At 45.2% G+C, this 19348-nt stretch overlaps 29 non-coding genes across 29 annotated transcripts; 3 read left to right on the plus strand and 26 right to left on the minus strand.

The window, feature by feature from the left end:
• Positions 1–370: 370 nt before the first annotated feature.
• TRNAY-GUA (transfer RNA tyrosine (anticodon GUA)) lies at positions 371–456 on the minus strand. The gene is given in 2 exon segments: positions 371–406; positions 420–456. It is a non-coding gene; the product is annotated as a tRNA-Tyr (tRNA).
• A 756-nt stretch (positions 457–1212) lies between these two features.
• TRNAA-UGC (transfer RNA alanine (anticodon UGC)) lies at positions 1213–1284 on the minus strand. Its single transcript has one exon. It is a non-coding gene; the product is annotated as a tRNA-Ala (tRNA).
• A 613-nt stretch (positions 1285–1897) lies between these two features.
• On the minus strand, positions 1898–1983 carry TRNAY-GUA (transfer RNA tyrosine (anticodon GUA)). The gene is given in 2 exon segments: positions 1898–1933; positions 1947–1983. It is a non-coding gene; the product is annotated as a tRNA-Tyr (tRNA).
• Positions 1984–2739: 756 nt separating this feature from the next.
• TRNAA-UGC (transfer RNA alanine (anticodon UGC)) lies at positions 2740–2811 on the minus strand. Its single transcript has one exon. It is a non-coding gene; the product is annotated as a tRNA-Ala (tRNA).
• Positions 2812–2975: 164 nt separating this feature from the next.
• TRNAM-CAU (transfer RNA methionine (anticodon CAU)) lies at positions 2976–3048 on the plus strand. Its single transcript has one exon. It is a non-coding gene; the product is annotated as a tRNA-Met (tRNA).
• A 195-nt stretch (positions 3049–3243) lies between these two features.
• Positions 3244–3315, minus strand: TRNAA-CGC (transfer RNA alanine (anticodon CGC)). The gene has a single exon. It is a non-coding gene; the product is annotated as a tRNA-Ala (tRNA).
• Positions 3316–3928: 613 nt separating this feature from the next.
• TRNAY-GUA (transfer RNA tyrosine (anticodon GUA)) lies at positions 3929–4014 on the minus strand. The gene is given in 2 exon segments: positions 3929–3964; positions 3978–4014. It is a non-coding gene; the product is annotated as a tRNA-Tyr (tRNA).
• Positions 4015–4770: 756 nt separating this feature from the next.
• Positions 4771–4842, minus strand: TRNAA-UGC (transfer RNA alanine (anticodon UGC)). The gene has a single exon. It is a non-coding gene; the product is annotated as a tRNA-Ala (tRNA).
• Positions 4843–5455: 613 nt separating this feature from the next.
• Positions 5456–5541, minus strand: TRNAY-GUA (transfer RNA tyrosine (anticodon GUA)). Its single transcript is given in 2 exon segments — positions 5456–5491; positions 5505–5541. It is a non-coding gene; the product is annotated as a tRNA-Tyr (tRNA).
• Positions 5542–6297: 756 nt separating this feature from the next.
• On the minus strand, positions 6298–6369 carry TRNAA-UGC (transfer RNA alanine (anticodon UGC)). The gene has a single exon. It is a non-coding gene; the product is annotated as a tRNA-Ala (tRNA).
• Positions 6370–6533: 164 nt separating this feature from the next.
• TRNAM-CAU (transfer RNA methionine (anticodon CAU)) lies at positions 6534–6606 on the plus strand. The gene has a single exon. It is a non-coding gene; the product is annotated as a tRNA-Met (tRNA).
• A 195-nt stretch (positions 6607–6801) lies between these two features.
• On the minus strand, positions 6802–6873 carry TRNAA-CGC (transfer RNA alanine (anticodon CGC)). The gene has a single exon. It is a non-coding gene; the product is annotated as a tRNA-Ala (tRNA).
• A 613-nt stretch (positions 6874–7486) lies between these two features.
• Positions 7487–7572, minus strand: TRNAY-GUA (transfer RNA tyrosine (anticodon GUA)). Its single transcript is given in 2 exon segments — positions 7487–7522; positions 7536–7572. It is a non-coding gene; the product is annotated as a tRNA-Tyr (tRNA).
• Positions 7573–8328: 756 nt separating this feature from the next.
• TRNAA-CGC (transfer RNA alanine (anticodon CGC)) lies at positions 8329–8400 on the minus strand. Its single transcript has one exon. It is a non-coding gene; the product is annotated as a tRNA-Ala (tRNA).
• A 613-nt stretch (positions 8401–9013) lies between these two features.
• TRNAY-GUA (transfer RNA tyrosine (anticodon GUA)) lies at positions 9014–9099 on the minus strand. Its single transcript is given in 2 exon segments — positions 9014–9049; positions 9063–9099. It is a non-coding gene; the product is annotated as a tRNA-Tyr (tRNA).
• A 756-nt stretch (positions 9100–9855) lies between these two features.
• Positions 9856–9927, minus strand: TRNAA-UGC (transfer RNA alanine (anticodon UGC)). Its single transcript has one exon. It is a non-coding gene; the product is annotated as a tRNA-Ala (tRNA).
• A 613-nt stretch (positions 9928–10540) lies between these two features.
• Positions 10541–10626, minus strand: TRNAY-GUA (transfer RNA tyrosine (anticodon GUA)). The gene is given in 2 exon segments: positions 10541–10576; positions 10590–10626. It is a non-coding gene; the product is annotated as a tRNA-Tyr (tRNA).
• Positions 10627–11382: 756 nt separating this feature from the next.
• On the minus strand, positions 11383–11454 carry TRNAA-UGC (transfer RNA alanine (anticodon UGC)). Its single transcript has one exon. It is a non-coding gene; the product is annotated as a tRNA-Ala (tRNA).
• Positions 11455–12067: 613 nt separating this feature from the next.
• On the minus strand, positions 12068–12153 carry TRNAY-GUA (transfer RNA tyrosine (anticodon GUA)). The gene is given in 2 exon segments: positions 12068–12103; positions 12117–12153. It is a non-coding gene; the product is annotated as a tRNA-Tyr (tRNA).
• A 756-nt stretch (positions 12154–12909) lies between these two features.
• On the minus strand, positions 12910–12981 carry TRNAA-UGC (transfer RNA alanine (anticodon UGC)). The gene has a single exon. It is a non-coding gene; the product is annotated as a tRNA-Ala (tRNA).
• A 164-nt stretch (positions 12982–13145) lies between these two features.
• Positions 13146–13218, plus strand: TRNAM-CAU (transfer RNA methionine (anticodon CAU)). The gene has a single exon. It is a non-coding gene; the product is annotated as a tRNA-Met (tRNA).
• Positions 13219–13413: 195 nt separating this feature from the next.
• Positions 13414–13485, minus strand: TRNAA-CGC (transfer RNA alanine (anticodon CGC)). The gene has a single exon. It is a non-coding gene; the product is annotated as a tRNA-Ala (tRNA).
• Positions 13486–14098: 613 nt separating this feature from the next.
• TRNAY-GUA (transfer RNA tyrosine (anticodon GUA)) lies at positions 14099–14184 on the minus strand. Its single transcript is given in 2 exon segments — positions 14099–14134; positions 14148–14184. It is a non-coding gene; the product is annotated as a tRNA-Tyr (tRNA).
• A 756-nt stretch (positions 14185–14940) lies between these two features.
• Positions 14941–15012, minus strand: TRNAA-UGC (transfer RNA alanine (anticodon UGC)). Its single transcript has one exon. It is a non-coding gene; the product is annotated as a tRNA-Ala (tRNA).
• Positions 15013–15625: 613 nt separating this feature from the next.
• Positions 15626–15711, minus strand: TRNAY-GUA (transfer RNA tyrosine (anticodon GUA)). The gene is given in 2 exon segments: positions 15626–15661; positions 15675–15711. It is a non-coding gene; the product is annotated as a tRNA-Tyr (tRNA).
• A 756-nt stretch (positions 15712–16467) lies between these two features.
• TRNAA-UGC (transfer RNA alanine (anticodon UGC)) lies at positions 16468–16539 on the minus strand. The gene has a single exon. It is a non-coding gene; the product is annotated as a tRNA-Ala (tRNA).
• A 613-nt stretch (positions 16540–17152) lies between these two features.
• TRNAY-GUA (transfer RNA tyrosine (anticodon GUA)) lies at positions 17153–17238 on the minus strand. The gene is given in 2 exon segments: positions 17153–17188; positions 17202–17238. It is a non-coding gene; the product is annotated as a tRNA-Tyr (tRNA).
• Positions 17239–17994: 756 nt separating this feature from the next.
• On the minus strand, positions 17995–18066 carry TRNAA-UGC (transfer RNA alanine (anticodon UGC)). Its single transcript has one exon. It is a non-coding gene; the product is annotated as a tRNA-Ala (tRNA).
• A 613-nt stretch (positions 18067–18679) lies between these two features.
• TRNAY-GUA (transfer RNA tyrosine (anticodon GUA)) lies at positions 18680–18765 on the minus strand. Its single transcript is given in 2 exon segments — positions 18680–18715; positions 18729–18765. It is a non-coding gene; the product is annotated as a tRNA-Tyr (tRNA).
• Positions 18766–19348: the final 583 nt, after the last annotated feature.

Genomic DNA, 19348 nt, shown 5'->3' on the forward strand with positions numbered 1-19348 from the left:
TACTTTCCAGCTTGCTCAGCCTTTCGGGGGATGATTCCATTGGCTATGCCCTCTTGCCCATCGGTGGACACTCAAATTGAAGGCAAGTCACAGTGTGATTGGCTGCCAAGCAGCTACCGTGGTGCAATGCAATTGGAAGTCTGCCAAGGGCATACATGTACTAATGCAATGCTTTGGTAGCAGTTTTGATCAGCAGGTTTCCATTACTGTTCTTCACGCCTCCCCTAGCGATGACTATGTCATCAATTCCCTTTGAAAGCAGATAGAGTACGCTTCTTTTCCAGTATTTATCGAAGCTCGGGGACTTTTTCATAATCAACGGAAGGTATTGTTGATTAACAGCAAAAGACATGGAAATGAAACCACAAAATCCTTCGAGCTGGATTTGAACCAGCGACCTAAGGATGCCCGAATTAATGCTACAGTCCTCCGCTCTACCAACTGAGCTATCGAAGGAGGGGTAGCAGAAGCTCATAGCACTGAAATTACCTCTCGCTCAAGAAAGGTTGTGGGGGGTGGGGACCAGGAGCAGACAGATGAAAATCATCAATATTAATCGCGGCTCCCTCTCAAAGCTACCACTTCTGAGAGCACACTGTGAGTTACGTCTTATCACCTCAAAGGAGGATTTCACACCAAAGTGGATGTTCCGTCTTGGCTTGGTGAAAAGCAGGGGCGCCGCAATGATGAATTTTACAGAAAGGAAAGGAACTTTGATACAAAGACCTTAGGAAGCATTGGTGGCAAATGGATGGAAGCCTTTAACCGTGAGAAAAATGACAGAAAGTTATGGGAGTCATTACCACGCACCCAGCTTCAAGAACATGCATTTTGGGTTCATTTTTGAAAGGAAAGAGAATGGACAAATCAGTAGAGTAAAGGCAACATATTCAGTTTTTCTTGAAGCTACTGTAGAGAGTCTCTGGTTTAGAGGAAGAACCCTTACCAATGACCAAGATGGCTGCCACCGATTTCTATCCTAAATGTATTAAGATTGCCAAGATTAATCATCACTTTGATGGCTTAAACAAGTAAGATTCTTTGGTTCTATAAGCATCAAAAATGAGATAGCCCCATTTCATGGGGTTTTCCAAGGCACACGTCTCACAGTTTAAGTGGGGTTCGTATCCCAGTTGCATGGCATATCTCTTCCTTAATACTGACAGCCAGCCTAGTTTTCTGCCAAAATCCAAGATAAGCATGGCAAAAGTCTGGAGATGCCGGGGATTGAACCCGGGGCCTCATACATGCAAAGCATGCGCTCTACCACTGAGCTACATCCCCTCCACTGCCCTCTAAAGTTTTGCTGGATGCAAGGAGACTCTGGAGCCCACGGACTGCAAAGTCTCGATTTGAGACTAGAATGTAAAGTGTCAGGGATGAAATTGCCCACGCCTTACGTGAGGGCTGTCTTCATGGAGCATATACTTAGTGCAATCAGGGTTCGATTCTCCAGCAGGGCTTTTATTTGCTCAGTTTGGAATGCAAAACTTCTCAGGATTTCCCCAAATGTGTAAACTGTTGGTCTACTTTCCAGCTTGCTCAGCCTTTCGGGGGATGATTCCATTGGCTATGCCCTCTTGCCCATCGGTGGACACTCAAATTGAAGGCAAGTCACAGTGTGATTGGCTGCCAAGCAGCTACCGTGGTGCAATGCAATTGGAAGTCTGCCAAGGGCATACATGTACTAATGCAATGCTTTGGTAGCAGTTTTGATCAGCAGGTTTCCATTACTGTTCTTCACGCCTCCCCTAGCGATGACTATGTCATCAATTCCCTTTGAAAGCAGATAGAGTACGCTTCTTTTCCAGTATTTATCGAAGCTCGGGGACTTTTTCATAATCAACGGAAGGTATTGTTGATTAACAGCAAAAGACATGGAAATGAAACCACAAAATCCTTCGAGCCGGATTTGAACCAGCGACCTAAGGATGCCCGAATTAATGCTACAGTCCTCCGCTCTACCAACTGAGCTATCGAAGGAGGGGTAGCAGAAGCTCATAGCACTGAAATTACCTCTCGCTCAAGAAAGGTTGTGGGGGGTGGGGACCAGGAGCAGACAGATGAAAATCATCAATATTAATCGCGGCTCCCTCTCAAAGCTACCACTTCTGAGAGCACACTGTGAGTTACGTCTTATCACCTCAAAGGAGGATTTCACACCAAAGTGGATGTTCCGTCTTGGCTTGGTGAAAAGCAGGGGCGCCGCAATGATGAATTTTACAGAAAGGAAAGGAACTTTGATACAAAGACCTTAGGAAGCATTGGTGGCAAATGGATGGAAGCCTTTAACCGTGAGAAAAATGACAGAAAGTTATGGGAGTCATTACCACGCACCCAGCTTCAAGAACATGCATTTTGGGTTCATTTTTGAAAGGAAAGAGAATGGTCAAATCAGTAGAGTAAAGGCAACATATTCAGTTTTTCTTGAAGCTACTGTAGAGAGTCTCTGGTTTAGAGGAAGAACCCTTACCAATGACCAAGATGGCTGCCACCGATTTCTATCCTAAATGTATTAAGATTGCCAAGATTAATCATCACTTTGATGGCTTAAACAAGTAAGATTCTTTGGTTCTATAAGCATCAAAAATGAGATAGCCCCATTTCATGGGGTTTTCCAAGGCACACGTCTCACAGTTTAAGTGGGGTTCGTATCCCAGTTGCATGACATATCTCTTCCTTAATACTGACAGCCAGCCTAGTTTTCTGCCAAAATCCAAGATAAGCATGGCAAAAGTCTGGAGATGCCGGGGATTGAACCCGGGGCCTCATACATGCAAAGCATGCGCTCTACCACTGAGCTACATCCCCTTGTATGCCAAGTTTTACTGTATGCATGGAAACCCTGAATGTAAGTGTCTGCCAAGTCAACCCACTTGACACTGCAGCATAAAGTCTCAGTCAGGAAAATCCTTAAGCCTCGCACCTGGATTATCTTCCTGGTCTATAGTCTTGTTTAGAGATGCTTGTGTGCAGCCTTCTTAGCGCAGTAGGCAGCGCGTCAGTCTCATAATCTGAAGGTCCTGAGTTCGTTCCTCAGAGAGGGCATTTATTTCCTCCTTTTGGCAAGCAAAATTCTCAGATTTTCATGAAAAGTGGAAACTATGCCTATTTCAAACAATATTTTTCAATGCAACCTATTTAAGTGGGGTTCTGACCCCCCAACTGCCTGAGAAACCTCAACTTTCCACAAGGTGGCAGGCTAGCCTTCTGGAAAAAGCCGAGATACAGAACAGCGACTCCTGGAGATGCCGGGGATTGAACCCGGGGCCTCATACATGCGAAGCATGCGCTCTACCACTGAGCTACATCCCCTCCACTGCCCTCTAAAGTTTTGCTGGATGCAAGGAGACTCTGGAGCCCACGGACTGCAAAGTCTCGATTTGAGACTAGAATGTAAAGTGTCAGGGATGAAATTGCCCACGCCTTACGTGAGGGCTGTCTTCATGGAGCATATACTTAGTGCAATCAGGGTTCGATTCTCCAGCAGGGCTTTTATTTGCTCAGTTTGGAATGCAAAACTTCTCAGGATTTCCCCAAATGTGTAAACTGTTGGTCTACTTTCCAGCTTGCTCAGCCTTTCGGGGGATGATTCCATTGGCTATGCCCTCTTGCCCATCGGTGGACACTCAAATTGAAGGCAAGTCACAGTGTGATTGGCTGCCAAGCAGCTACCGTGGTGCAATGCAATTGGAAGTCTGCCAAGGGCATACATGTACTAATGCAATGCTTTGGTAGCAGTTTTGATCAGCAGGTTTCCATTACTGTTCTTCACGCCTCCCCTAGCGATGACTATGTCATCAATTCCCTTTGAAAGCAGATAGAGTACGCTTCTTTTCCAGTATTTATCGAAGCTCGGGGACTTTTTCATAATCAACGGAAGGTATTGTTGATTAACAGCAAAAGACATGGAAATGAAACCACAAAATCCTTCGAGCTGGATTTGAACCAGCGACCTAAGGATGCCCGAATTAATGCTACAGTCCTCCGCTCTACCAACTGAGCTATCGAAGGAGGGGTAGCAGAAGCTCATAGCACTGAAATTACCTCTCGCTCAAGAAAGGTTGTGGGGGGTGGGGACCAGGAGCAGACAGATGAAAATCATCAATATTAATCGCGGCTCCCTCTCAAAGCTACCACTTCTGAGAGCACACTGTGAGTTACGTCTTATCACCTCAAAGGAGGATTTCACACCAAAGTGGATGTTCCGTCTTGGCTTGGTGAAAAGCAGGGGCGCCGCAATGATGAATTTTACAGAAAGGAAAGGAACTTTGATACAAAGACCTTAGGAAGCATTGGTGGCAAATGGATGGAAGCCTTTAACCGTGAGAAAAATGACAGAAAGTTATGGGAGTCATTACCACGCACCCAGCTTCAAGAACATGCATTTTGGGTTCATTTTTGAAAGGAAAGAGAATGGACAAATCAGTAGAGTAAAGGCAACATATTCAGTTTTTCTTGAAGCTACTGTAGAGAGTCTCTGGTTTAGAGGAAGAACCCTTACCAATGACCAAGATGGCTGCCACCGATTTCTATCCTAAATGTATTAAGATTGCCAAGATTAATCATCACTTTGATGGCTTAAACAAGTAAGATTCTTTGGTTCTATAAGCATCAAAAATGAGATAGCCCCATTTCATGGGGTTTTCCAAGGCACACGTCTCACAGTTTAAGTGGGGTTCGTATCCCAGTTGCATGGCATATCTCTTCCTTAATACTGACAGCCAGCCTAGTTTTCTGCCAAAATCCAAGATAAGCATGGCAAAAGTCTGGAGATGCCGGGGATTGAACCCGGGGCCTCATACATGCAAAGCATGCGCTCTACCACTGAGCTACATCCCCTCCACTGCCCTCTAAAGTTTTGCTGGATGCAAGGAGACTCTGGAGCCCACGGACTGCAAAGTCTCGATTTGAGACTAGAATGTAAAGTGTCAGGGATGAAATTGCCCACGCCTTACGTGAGGGCTGTCTTCATGGAGCATATACTTAGTGCAATCAGGGTTCGATTCTCCAGCAGGGCTTTTATTTGCTCAGTTTGGAATGCAAAACTTCTCAGGATTTCCCCAAATGTGTAAACTGTTGGTCTACTTTCCAGCTTGCTCAGCCTTTCGGGGGATGATTCCATTGGCTATGCCCTCTTGCCCATCGGTGGACACTCAAATTGAAGGCAAGTCACAGTGTGATTGGCTGCCAAGCAGCTACCGTGGTGCAATGCAATTGGAAGTCTGCCAAGGGCATACATGTACTAATGCAATGCTTTGGTAGCAGTTTTGATCAGCAGGTTTCCATTACTGTTCTTCACGCCTCCCCTAGCGATGACTATGTCATCAATTCCCTTTGAAAGCAGATAGAGTACGCTTCTTTTCCAGTATTTATCGAAGCTCGGGGACTTTTTCATAATCAACGGAAGGTATTGTTGATTAACAGCAAAAGACATGGAAATGAAACCACAAAATCCTTCGAGCCGGATTTGAACCAGCGACCTAAGGATGCCCGAATTAATGCTACAGTCCTCCGCTCTACCAACTGAGCTATCGAAGGAGGGGTAGCAGAAGCTCATAGCACTGAAATTACCTCTCGCTCAAGAAAGGTTGTGGGGGGTGGGGACCAGGAGCAGACAGATGAAAATCATCAATATTAATCGCGGCTCCCTCTCAAAGCTACCACTTCTGAGAGCACACTGTGAGTTACGTCTTATCACCTCAAAGGAGGATTTCACACCAAAGTGGATGTTCCGTCTTGGCTTGGTGAAAAGCAGGGGCGCCGCAATGATGAATTTTACAGAAAGGAAAGGAACTTTGATACAAAGACCTTAGGAAGCATTGGTGGCAAATGGATGGAAGCCTTTAACCGTGAGAAAAATGACAGAAAGTTATGGGAGTCATTACCACGCACCCAGCTTCAAGAACATGCATTTTGGGTTCATTTTTGAAAGGAAAGAGAATGGACAAATCAGTAGAGTAAAGGCAACATATTCAGTTTTTCTTGAAGCTACTGTAGAGAGTCTCTGGTTTAGAGGAAGAACCCTTACCAATGACCAAGATGGCTGCCACCGATTTCTATCCTAAATGTATTAAGATTGCCAAGATTAATCATCACTTTGATGGCTTAAACAAGTAAGATTCTTTGGTTCTATAAGCATCAAAAATGAGATAGCCCCATTTCATGGGGTTTTCCAAGGCACACGTCTCACAGTTTAAGTGGGGTTCGTATCCCAGTTGCATGACATATCTCTTCCTTAATACTGACAGCCAGCCTAGTTTTCTGCCAAAATCCAAGATAAGCATGGCAAAAGTCTGGAGATGCCGGGGATTGAACCCGGGGCCTCATACATGCAAAGCATGCGCTCTACCACTGAGCTACATCCCCTTGTATGCCAAGTTTTACTGTATGCATGGAAACCCTGAATGTAAGTGTCTGCCAAGTCAACCCACTTGACACTGCAGCATAAAGTCTCAGTCAGGAAAATCCTTAAGCCTCGCACCTGGATTATCTTCCTGGTCTATAGTCTTGTTTAGAGATGCTTGTGTGCAGCCTTCTTAGCGCAGTAGGCAGCGCGTCAGTCTCATAATCTGAAGGTCCTGAGTTCGTTCCTCAGAGAGGGCATTTATTTCCTCCTTTTGGCAAGCAAAATTCTCAGATTTTCATGAAAAGTGGAAACTATGCCTATTTCAAACAATATTTTTCAATGCAACCTATTTAAGTGGGGTTCTGACCCCCCAACTGCCTGAGAAACCTCAACTTTCCACAAGGTGGCAGGCTAGCCTTCTGGAAAAAGCCGAGATACAGAACAGCGACTCCTGGAGATGCCGGGGATTGAACCCGGGGCCTCATACATGCGAAGCATGCGCTCTACCACTGAGCTACATCCCCTCCACTGCCCTCTAAAGTTTTGCTGGATGCAAGGAGACTCTGGAGCCCACGGACTGCAAAGTCTCGATTTGAGACTAGAATGTAAAGTGTCAGGGATGAAATTGCCCACGCCTTACGTGAGGGCTGTCTTCATGGAGCATATACTTAGTGCAATCAGGGTTCGATTCTCCAGCAGGGCTTTTATTTGCTCAGTTTGGAATGCAAAACTTCTCAGGATTTCCCCAAATGTGTAAACTGTTGGTCTACTTTCCAGCTTGCTCAGCCTTTCGGGGGATGATTCCATTGGCTATGCCCTCTTGCCCATCGGTGGACACTCAAATTGAAGGCAAGTCACAGTGTGATTGGCTGCCAAGCAGCTACCGTGGTGCAATGCAATTGGAAGTCTGCCAAGGGCATACATGTACTAATGCAATGCTTTGGTAGCAGTTTTGATCAGCAGGTTTCCATTACTGTTCTTCACGCCTCCCCTAGCGATGACTATGTCATCAATTCCCTTTGAAAGCAGATAGAGTACGCTTCTTTTCCAGTATTTATCGAAGCTCGGGGACTTTTTCATAATCAACGGAAGGTATTGTTGATTAACAGCAAAAGACATGGAAATGAAACCACAAAATCCTTCGAGCTGGATTTGAACCAGCGACCTAAGGATGCCCGAATTAATGCTACAGTCCTCCGCTCTACCAACTGAGCTATCGAAGGAGGGGTAGCAGAAGCTCATAGCACTGAAATTACCTCTCGCTCAAGAAAGGTTGTGGGGGGTGGGGACCAGGAGCAGACAGATGAAAATCATCAATATTAATCGCGGCTCCCTCTCAAAGCTACCACTTCTGAGAGCACACTGTGAATTACGTCTTATCACCTCAAAGGAGGATTTCACACCAAAGTGGATGTTCCGTCTTGGCTTGGTGAAAAGCAGGGGCGCCGCAATGATGAATTTTACAGAAAGGAAAGGAACTTTGATACAAAGACCTTAGGAAGCATTGGTGGCAAATGGATGGAAGCCTTTAACCGTGAGAAAAATGACAGAAAGTTATGGGAGTCATTACCACGCACCCAGCTTCAAGAACATGCATTTTGGGTTCATTTTTGAAAGGAAAGAGAATGGAAAAATCAGTAGAGTAAAGGCAACATATTCAGTTTTTCTTGAAGCTACTGTAGAGAGTCTCTGGTTTAGAGGAAGAACCCTTACCAATGACCAAGATGGCTGCCACCGATTTCTATCCTAAATGTATTAAGATTGCCAAGATTAATCATCACTTTGATGGCTTAAACAAGTAAGATTCTTTGGTTCTATAAGCATCAAAAATGAGATAGCCCCATTTCATGGGGTTTTCCAAGGCACACGTCTCACAGTTTAAGTGGGGTTCGTATCCCAGTTGCATGGCATATCTCTTCCTTAATACTGACAGCCAGCCTAGTTTTCTGCCAAAATCCAAGATAAGCATGGCAAAAGTCTGGAGATGCCGGGGATTGAACCCGGGGCCTCATACATGCGAAGCATGCGCTCTACCACTGAGCTACATCCCCTCCACTGCCCTCTAAAGTTTTGCTGGATGCAAGGAGACTCTGGAGCCCACGGACTGCAAAGTCTCGATTTGAGACTAGAATGTAAAGTGTCAGGGATGAAATTGCCCACGCCTTACGTGAGGGCTGTCTTCATGGAGCATATACTTAGTGCAATCAGGGTTCGATTCTCCAGCAGGGCTTTTATTTGCTCAGTTTGGAATGCAAAACTTCTCAGGATTTCCCCAAATGTGTAAACTGTTGGTCTACTTTCCAGCTTGCTCAGCCTTTCGGGGGATGATTCCATTGGCTATGCCCTCTTGCCCATCGGTGGACACTCAAATTGAAGGCAAGTCACAGTGTGATTGGCTGCCAAGCAGCTACCGTGGTGCAATGCAATTGGAAGTCTGCCAAGGGCATACATGTACTAATGCAATGCTTTGGTAGCAGTTTTGATCAGCAGGTTTCCATTACTGTTCTTCACGCCTCCCCTAGCGATGACTATGTCATCAATTCCCTTTGAAAGCAGATAGAGTACGCTTCTTTTCCAGTATTTATCGAAGCTCGGGGACTTTTTCATAATCAACGGAAGGTATTGTTGATTAACAGCAAAAGACATGGAAATGAAACCACAAAATCCTTCGAGCTGGATTTGAACCAGCGACCTAAGGATGCCCGAATTAATGCTACAGTCCTCCGCTCTACCAACTGAGCTATCGAAGGAGGGGTAGCAGAAGCTCATAGCACTGAAATTACCTCTCGCTCAAGAAAGGTTGTGGGGGGTGGGGACCAGGAGCAGACAGATGAAAATCATCAATATTAATCGCGGCTCCCTCTCAAAGCTACCACTTCTGAGAGCACACTGTGAGTTACGTCTTATCACCTCAAAGGAGGATTTCACACCAAAGTGGATGTTCCGTCTTGGCTTGGTGAAAAGCAGGGGCGCCGCAATGATGAATTTTACAGAAAGGAAAGGAACTTTGATACAAAGACCTTAGGAAGCATTGGTGGCAAATGGATGGAAGCCTTTAACCGTGAGAAAAATGACAGAAAGTTATGGGAGTCATTACCACGCACCCAGCTTCAAGAACATGCATTTTGGGTTCATTTTTGAAAGGAAAGAGAATGGAAAAATCAGTAGAGTAAAGGCAACATATTCAGTTTTTCTTGAAGCTACTGTAGAGAGTCTCTGGTTTAGAGGAAGAACCCTTACCAATGACCAAGATGGCTGCCACCGATTTCTATCCTAAATGTATTAAGATTGCCAAGATTAATCATCACTTTGATGGCTTAAACAAGTAAGATTCTTTGGTTCTATAAGCATCAAAAATGAGATAGCCCCATTTCATGGGGTTTTCCAAGGCACACGTCTCACAGTTTAAGTGGGGTTCGTATCCCAGTTGCATGGCATATCTCTTCCTTAATACTGACAGCCAGCCTAGTTTTCTGCCAAAATCCAAGATAAGCATGGCAAAAGTCTGGAGATGCCGGGGATTGAACCCGGGGCCTCATACATGCAAAGCATGCGCTCTACCACTGAGCTACATCCCCTCCACTGCCCTCTAAAGTTTTGCTGGATGCAAGGAGACTCTGGAGCCCACGGACTGCAAAGTCTCGATTTGAGACTAGAATGTAAAGTGTCAGGCATGAAATTGCCCACGCCTTACGTGAGGGCTGTCTTCATGGAGCATATACTTAGTGCAATCAGGGTTCGATTCTCCAGCAGGGCTTTTATTTGCTCAGTTTGGAATGCAAAACTTCTCAGGATTTCCCCAAATGTGTAAACTGTTGGTCTACTTTCCAGCTTGCTCAGCCTTTCGGGGGATGATTCCATTGGCTATGCCCTCTTGCCCATCGGTGGACACTCAAATTGAAGGCAAGTCACAGTGTGATTGGCTGCCAAGCAGCTACCGTGGTGCAATGCAATTGGAAGTCTGCCAAGGGCATACATGTACTAATGCAATGCTTTGGTAGCAGTTTTGATCAGCAGGTTTCCATTACTGTTCTTCACGCCTCCCCTAGCGATGACTATGTCATCAATTCCCTTTGAAAGCAGATAGAGTACGCTTCTTTTCCAGTATTTATCGAAGCTCGGGGACTTTTTCATAATCAACGGAAGGTATTGTTGATTAACAGCAAAAGACATGGAAATGAAACCACAAAATCCTTCGAGCCGGATTTGAACCAGCGACCTAAGGATGCCCGAATTAATGCTACAGTCCTCCGCTCTACCAACTGAGCTATCGAAGGAGGGGTAGCAGAAGCTCATAGCACTGAAATTACCTCTCGCTCAAGAAAGGTTGTGGGGGGTGGGGACCAGGAGCAGACAGATGAAAATCATCAATATTAATCGCGGCTCCCTCTCAAAGCTACCACTTCTGAGAGCACACTGTGAGTTACGTCTTATCACCTCAAAGGAGGATTTCACACCAAAGTGGATGTTCCGTCTTGGCTTGGTGAAAAGCAGGGGCGCCGCAATGATGAATTTTACAGAAAGGAAAGGAACTTTGATACAAAGACCTTAGGAAGCATTGGTGGCAAATGGATGGAAGCCTTTAACCGTGAGAAAAATGACAGAAAGTTATGGGAGTCATTACCACGCACCCAGCTTCAAGAACATGCATTTTGGGTTCATTTTTGAAAGGAAAGAGAATGGACAAATCAGTAGAGTAAAGGCAACATATTCAGTTTTTCTTGAAGCTACTGTAGAGAGTCTCTGGTTTAGAGGAAGAACCCTTACCAATGACCAAGATGGCTGCCACCGATTTCTATCCTAAATGTATTAAGATTGCCAAGATTAATCATCACTTTGATGGCTTAAACAAGTAAGATTCTTTGGTTCTATAAGCATCAAAAATGAGATAGCCCCATTTCATGGGGTTTTCCAAGGCACACGTCTCACAGTTTAAGTGGGGTTCGTATCCCAGTTGCATGGCATATCTCTTCCTTAATACTGACAGCCAGCCTAGTTTTCTGCCAAAATCCAAGATAAGCATGGCAAAAGTCTGGAGATGCCGGGGATTGAACCCGGGGCCTCATACATGCAAAGCATGCGCTCTACCACTGAGCTACATCCCCTCCACTGCCCTCTAAAGTTTTGCTGGATGCAAGGAGACTCTGGAGCCCACGGACTGCAAAGTCTCGATTTGAGACTAGAATGTAAAGTGTCAGGGATGAAATTGCCCACGCCTTACGTGAGGGCTGTCTTCATGGAGCATATACTTAGTGCAATCAGGGTTCGATTCTCCAGCAGGGCTTTTATTTGCTCAGTTTGGAATGCAAAACTTCTCAGGATTTCCCCAAATGTGTAAACTGTTGGTCTACTTTCCAGCTTGCTCAGCCTTTCGGGGGATGATTCCATTGGCTATGCCCTCTTGCCCATCGGTGGACACTCAAATTGAAGGCAAGTCACAGTGTGATTGGCTGCCAAGCAGCTACCGTGGTGCAATGCAATTGGAAGTCTGCCAAGGGCATACATGTACTAATGCAATGCTTTGGTAGCAGTTTTGATCAGCAGGTTTCCATTACTGTTCTTCACGCCTCCCCTAGCGATGACTATGTCATCAATTCCCTTTGAAAGCAGATAGAGTACGCTTCTTTTCCAGTATTTATCGAAGCTCGGGGACTTTTTCATAATCAACGGAAGGTATTGTTGATTAACAGCAAAAGACATGGAAATGAAACCACAAAATCCTTCGAGCCGGATTTGAACCAGCGACCTAAGGATGCCCGAATTAATGCTACAGTCCTCCGCTCTACCAACTGAGCTATCGAAGGAGGGGTAGCAGAAGCTCATAGCACTGAAATTACCTCTCGCTCAAGAAAGGTTGTGGGGGGTGGGGACCAGGAGCAGACAGATGAAAATCATCAATATTAATCGCGGCTCCCTCTCAAAGCTACCACTTCTGAGAGCACACTGTGAGTTACGTCTTATCACCTCAAAGGAGGATTTCACACCAAAGTGGATGTTCCGTCTTGGCTTGGTGAAAAGCAGGGGCGCCGCAATGATGAATTTTACAGAAAGGAAAGGAACTTTGATACAAAGACCTTAGGAAGCATTGGTGGCAAATGGATGGAAGCCTTTAACCGTGAGAAAAATGACAGAAAGTTATGGGAGTCATTACCACGCACCCAGCTTCAAGAACATGCATTTTGGGTTCATTTTTGAAAGGAAAGAGAATGGACAAATCAGTAGAGTAAAGGCAACATATTCAGTTTTTCTTGAAGCTACTGTAGAGAGTCTCTGGTTTAGAGGAAGAACCCTTACCAATGACCAAGATGGCTGCCACCGATTTCTATCCTAAATGTATTAAGATTGCCAAGATTAATCATCACTTTGATGGCTTAAACAAGTAAGATTCTTTGGTTCTATAAGCATCAAAAATGAGATAGCCCCATTTCATGGGGTTTTCCAAGGCACACGTCTCACAGTTTAAGTGGGGTTCGTATCCCAGTTGCATGACATATCTCTTCCTTAATACTGACAGCCAGCCTAGTTTTCTGCCAAAATCCAAGATAAGCATGGCAAAAGTCTGGAGATGCCGGGGATTGAACCCGGGGCCTCATACATGCAAAGCATGCGCTCTACCACTGAGCTACATCCCCTTGTATGCCAAGTTTTACTGTATGCATGGAAACCCTGAATGTAAGTGTCTGCCAAGTCAACCCACTTGACACTGCAGCATAAAGTCTCAGTCAGGAAAATCCTTAAGCCTCGCACCTGGATTATCTTCCTGGTCTATAGTCTTGTTTAGAGATGCTTGTGTGCAGCCTTCTTAGCGCAGTAGGCAGCGCGTCAGTCTCATAATCTGAAGGTCCTGAGTTCGTTCCTCAGAGAGGGCATTTATTTCCTCCTTTTGGCAAGCAAAATTCTCAGATTTTCATGAAAAGTGGAAACTATGCCTATTTCAAACAATATTTTTCAATGCAACCTATTTAAGTGGGGTTCTGACCCCCCAACTGCCTGAGAAACCTCAACTTTCCACAAGGTGGCAGGCTAGCCTTCTGGAAAAAGCCGAGATACAGAACAGCGACTCCTGGAGATGCCGGGGATTGAACCCGGGGCCTCATACATGCGAAGCATGCGCTCTACCACTGAGCTACATCCCCTCCACTGCCCTCTAAAGTTTTGCTGGATGCAAGGAGACTCTGGAGCCCACGGACTGCAAAGTCTCGATTTGAGACTAGAATGTAAAGTGTCAGGGATGAAATTGCCCACGCCTTACGTGAGGGCTGTCTTCATGGAGCATATACTTAGTGCAATCAGGGTTCGATTCTCCAGCAGGGCTTTTATTTGCTCAGTTTGGAATGCAAAACTTCTCAGGATTTCCCCAAATGTGTAAACTGTTGGTCTACTTTCCAGCTTGCTCAGCCTTTCGGGGGATGATTCCATTGGCTATGCCCTCTTGCCCATCGGTGGACACTCAAATTGAAGGCAAGTCACAGTGTGATTGGCTGCCAAGCAGCTACCGTGGTGCAATGCAATTGGAAGTCTGCCAAGGGCATACATGTACTAATGCAATGCTTTGGTAGCAGTTTTGATCAGCAGGTTTCCATTACTGTTCTTCACGCCTCCCCTAGCGATGACTATGTCATCAATTCCCTTTGAAAGCAGATAGAGTACGCTTCTTTTCCAGTATTTATCGAAGCTCGGGGACTTTTTCATAATCAACGGAAGGTATTGTTGATTAACAGCAAAAGACATGGAAATGAAACCACAAAATCCTTCGAGCTGGATTTGAACCAGCGACCTAAGGATGCCCGAATTAATGCTACAGTCCTCCGCTCTACCAACTGAGCTATCGAAGGAGGGGTAGCAGAAGCTCATAGCACTGAAATTACCTCTCGCTCAAGAAAGGTTGTGGGGGGTGGGGACCAGGAGCAGACAGATGAAAATCATCAATATTAATCGCGGCTCCCTCTCAAAGCTACCACTTCTGAGAGCACACTGTGAGTTACGTCTTATCACCTCAAAGGAGGATTTCACACCAAAGTGGATGTTCCGTCTTGGCTTGGTGAAAAGCAGGGGCGCCGCAATGATGAATTTTACAGAAAGGAAAGGAACTTTGATACAAAGACCTTAGGAAGCATTGGTGGCAAATGGATGGAAGCCTTTAACCGTGAGAAAAATGACAGAAAGTTATGGGAGTCATTACCACGCACCCAGCTTCAAGAACATGCATTTTGGGTTCATTTTTGAAAGGAAAGAGAATGGACAAATCAGTAGAGTAAAGGCAACATATTCAGTTTTTCTTGAAGCTACTGTAGAGAGTCTCTGGTTTAGAGGAAGAACCCTTACCAATGACCAAGATGGCTGCCACCGATTTCTATCCTAAATGTATTAAGATTGCCAAGATTAATCATCACTTTGATGGCTTAAACAAGTAAGATTCTTTGGTTCTATAAGCATCAAAAATGAGATAGCCCCATTTCATGGGGTTTTCCAAGGCACACGTCTCACAGTTTAAGTGGGGTTCGTATCCCAGTTGCATGGCATATCTCTTCCTTAATACTGACAGCCAGCCTAGTTTTCTGCCAAAATCCAAGATAAGCATGGCAAAAGTCTGGAGATGCCGGGGATTGAACCCGGGGCCTCATACATGCAAAGCATGCGCTCTACCACTGAGCTACATCCCCTCCACTGCCCTCTAAAGTTTTGCTGGATGCAAGGAGACTCTGGAGCCCACGGACTGCAAAGTCTCGATTTGAGACTAGAATGTAAAGTGTCAGGGATGAAATTGCCCACGCCTTACGTGAGGGCTGTCTTCATGGAGCATATACTTAGTGCAATCAGGGTTCGATTCTCCAGCAGGGCTTTTATTTGCTCAGTTTGGAATGCAAAACTTCTCAGGATTTCCCCAAATGTGTAAACTGTTGGTCTACTTTCCAGCTTGCTCAGCCTTTCGGGGGATGATTCCATTGGCTATGCCCTCTTGCCCATCGGTGGACACTCAAATTGAAGGCAAGTCACAGTGTGATTGGCTGCCAAGCAGCTACCGTGGTGCAATGCAATTGGAAGTCTGCCAAGGGCATACATGTACTAATGCAATGCTTTGGTAGCAGTTTTGATCAGCAGGTTTCCATTACTGTTCTTCACGCCTCCCCTAGCGATGACTATGTCATCAATTCCCTTTGAAAGCAGATAGAGTACGCTTCTTTTCCAGTATTTATCGAAGCTCGGGGACTTTTTCATAATCAACGGAAGGTATTGTTGATTAACAGCAAAAGACATGGAAATGAAACCACAAAATCCTTCGAGCCGGATTTGAACCAGCGACCTAAGGATGCCCGAATTAATGCTACAGTCCTCCGCTCTACCAACTGAGCTATCGAAGGAGGGGTAGCAGAAGCTCATAGCACTGAAATTACCTCTCGCTCAAGAAAGGTTGTGGGGGGTGGGGACCAGGAGCAGACAGATGAAAATCATCAATATTAATCGCGGCTCCCTCTCAAAGCTACCACTTCTGAGAGCACACTGTGAGTTACGTCTTATCACCTCAAAGGAGGATTTCACACCAAAGTGGATGTTCCGTCTTGGCTTGGTGAAAAGCAGGGGCGCCGCAATGATGAATTTTACAGAAAGGAAAGGAACTTTGATACAAAGACCTTAGGAAGCATTGGTGGCAAATGGATGGAAGCCTTTAACCGTGAGAAAAATGACAGAAAGTTATGGGAGTCATTACCACGCACCCAGCTTCAAGAACATGCATTTTGGGTTCATTTTTGAAAGGAAAGAGAATGGAAAAATCAGTAGAGTAAAGGCAACATATTCAGTTTTTCTTGAAGCTACTGTAGAGAGTCTCTGGTTTAGAGGAAGAACCCTTACCAATGACCAAGATGGCTGCCACCGATTTCTATCCTAAATGTATTAAGATTGCCAAGATTAATCATCACTTTGATGGCTTAAACAAGTAAGATTCTTTGGTTCTATAAGCATCAAAAATGAGATAGCCCCATTTCATGGGGTTTTCCAAGGCACACGTCTCACAGTTTAAGTGGGGTTCGTATCCCAGTTGCATGGCATATCTCTTCCTTAATACTGACAGCCAGCCTAGTTTTCTGCCAAAATCCAAGATAAGCATGGCAAAAGTCTGGAGATGCCGGGGATTGAACCCGGGGCCTCATACATGCAAAGCATGCGCTCTACCACTGAGCTACATCCCCTCCACTGCCCTCTAAAGTTTTGCTGGATGCAAGGAGACTCTGGAGCCCACGGACTGCAAAGTCTCGATTTGAGACTAGAATGTAAAGTGTCAGGCATGAAATTGCCCACGCCTTACGTGAGGGCTGTCTTCATGGAGCATATACTTAGTGCAATCAGGGTTCGATTCTCCAGCAGGGCTTTTATTTGCTCAGTTTGGAATGCAAAACTTCTCAGGATTTCCCCAAATGTGTAAACTGTTGGTCTACTTTCCAGCTTGCTCAGCCTTTCGGGGGATGATTCCATTGGCTATGCCCTCTTGCCCATCGGTGGACACTCAAATTGAAGGCAAGTCACAGTGTGATTGGCTGCCAAGCAGCTACCGTGGTGCAATGCAATTGGAAGTCTGCCAAGGGCATACATGTACTAATGCAATGCTTTGGTAGCAGTTTTGATCAGCAGGTTTCCATTACTGTTCTTCACGCCTCCCCTAGCGATGACTATGTCATCAATTCCCTTTGAAAGCAGATAGAGTACGCTTCTTTTCCAGTATTTATCGAAGCTCGGGGACTTTTTCATAATCAACGGAAGGTATTGTTGATTAACAGCAAAAGACATGGAAATGAAACCACAAAATCCTTCGAGCCGGATTTGAACCAGCGACCTAAGGATGCCCGAATTAATGCTACAGTCCTCCGCTCTACCAACTGAGCTATCGAAGGAGGGGTAGCAGAAGCTCATAGCACTGAAATTACCTCTCGCTCAAGAAAGGTTGTGGGGGGTGGGGACCAGGAGCAGACAGATGAAAATCATCAATATTAATCGCGGCTCCCTCTCAAAGCTACCACTTCTGAGAGCACACTGTGAGTTACGTCTTATCACCTCAAAGGAGGATTTCACACCAAAGTGGATGTTCCGTCTTGGCTTGGTGAAAAGCAGGGGCGCCGCAATGATGAATTTTACAGAAAGGAAAGGAACTTTGATACAAAGACCTTAGGAAGCATTGGTGGCAAATGGATGGAAGCCTTTAACCGTGAGAAATATGACAGAAAGTTATGGGAGTCATTACCACGCACCCAGCTTCAAGAACATGCATTTTGGGTTCATTTTTGAAAGGAAAGAGAATGGACAAATCAGTAGAGTAAAGGCAACATATTCAGTTTTTCTTGAAGCTACTGTAGAGAGTCTCTGGTTTAGAGGAAGAACCCTTACCAATGACCAAGATGGCTGCCACCGATTTCTATCCTAAATGTATTAAGATTGCCAAGATTAATCATCACTTTGATGGCTTAAACAAGTAAGATTCTTTGGTTCTATAAGCATCAAAAATGAGATAGCCCCATTTCATGGGGTTTTCCAAGGCACACGTCTCACAGTTTAAGTGGGGTTCGTATCCCAGTTGCATGGCATATCTCTTCCTTAATACTGACAGCCAGCCTAGTTTTCTGCCAAAATCCAAGATAAGCATGGCAAAAGTCTGGAGATGCCGGGGATTGAACCCGGGGCCTCATACATGCAAAGCATGCGCTCTACCACTGAGCTACATCCCCTCCACTGCCCTCTAAAGTTTTGCTGGATGCAAGGAGACTCTGGAGCCCACGGACTGCAAAGTCTCGATTTGAGACTAGAATGTAAAGTGTCAGGCATGAAATTGCCCACGCCTTACGTGAGGGCTGTCTTCATGGAGCATATACTTAGTGCAATCAGGGTTCGATTCTCCAGCAGGGCTTTTATTTGCTCAGTTTGGAATGCAAAACTTCTCAGGATTTCCCCAAATGTGTAAACTGTTGGTCTACTTTCCAGCTTGCTCAGCCTTTCGGGGGATGATTCCATTAGCTATGCCCTCTTGCCCATCGGTGGACACTCAAATTGAAGGCAAGTCACAGTGTGATTGGCTGCCAAGCAGCTACCGTGGTGCAATGCAATTGGAAGTCTGCCAAGGGCATACATGTACTAATGCAATGCTTTGGTAGCAGTTTTGATCAGCAGGTTTCCATTACTGTTCTTCACGCCTCCCCTAGCGATGACTATGTCATCAATTCCCTTTGAAAGCAGATAGAGTACGCTTCTTTTCCAGTATTTATCGAAGCTCGGGGACTTTTTCATAATCAACGGAAGGTATTGTTGATTAACAGCAAAAGACATGGAAATGAAACCACAAAATCCTTCGAGCCGGATTTGAACCAGCGACCTAAGGATGCCCGAATTAATGCTACAGTCCTCCGCTCTACCAACTGAGCTATCGAAGGAGGGGTAGCAGAAGCTCATAGCACTGAAATTACCTCTCGCTCAAGAAAGGTTGTGGGGGGTGGGGACCAGGAGCAGACAGATGAAAATCATCAATATTAATCGCGGCTCCCTCTCAAAGCTACCACTTCTGAGAGCACACTGTGAGTTACGTCTTATCACCTCAAAGGAGGATTTCACACCAAAGTGGATGTTCCGTCTTGGCTTGGTGAAAAGCAGGGGCGCCGCAATGATGAATTTTACAGAAAGGAAAGGAACTTTGATACAAAGACCTTAGGAAGCATTGGTGGCAAATGGATGGAAGCCTTTAACCGTGAGAAAAATGACAGAAAGTTATGGGAGTCATTACCACGCACCCAGCTTCAAGAACATGCATTTTGGGTTCATTTTTGAAAGGAAAGAGAATGGACAAATCAGTAGAGTAAAGGCAACATATTCAGTTTTTCTTGAAGCTACTGTAGAGAGTCTCTGGTTTAGAGGAAGAACCCTTACCAATGACCAAGATGGCTGCCACCGATTTCTATCCTAAATGTATTAAGATTGCCAAGATTAATCATCACTTTGATGGCTTAAACAAGTAAGATT

This window comes from Lissotriton helveticus, chromosome 1_2 (genome assembly GCF_964261635.1).
Source record: "Lissotriton helveticus chromosome 1_2, aLisHel1.1, whole genome shotgun sequence".
NCBI classification, from domain to species: Eukaryota; Metazoa; Chordata; class Amphibia; order Caudata; family Salamandridae; genus Lissotriton; species Lissotriton helveticus.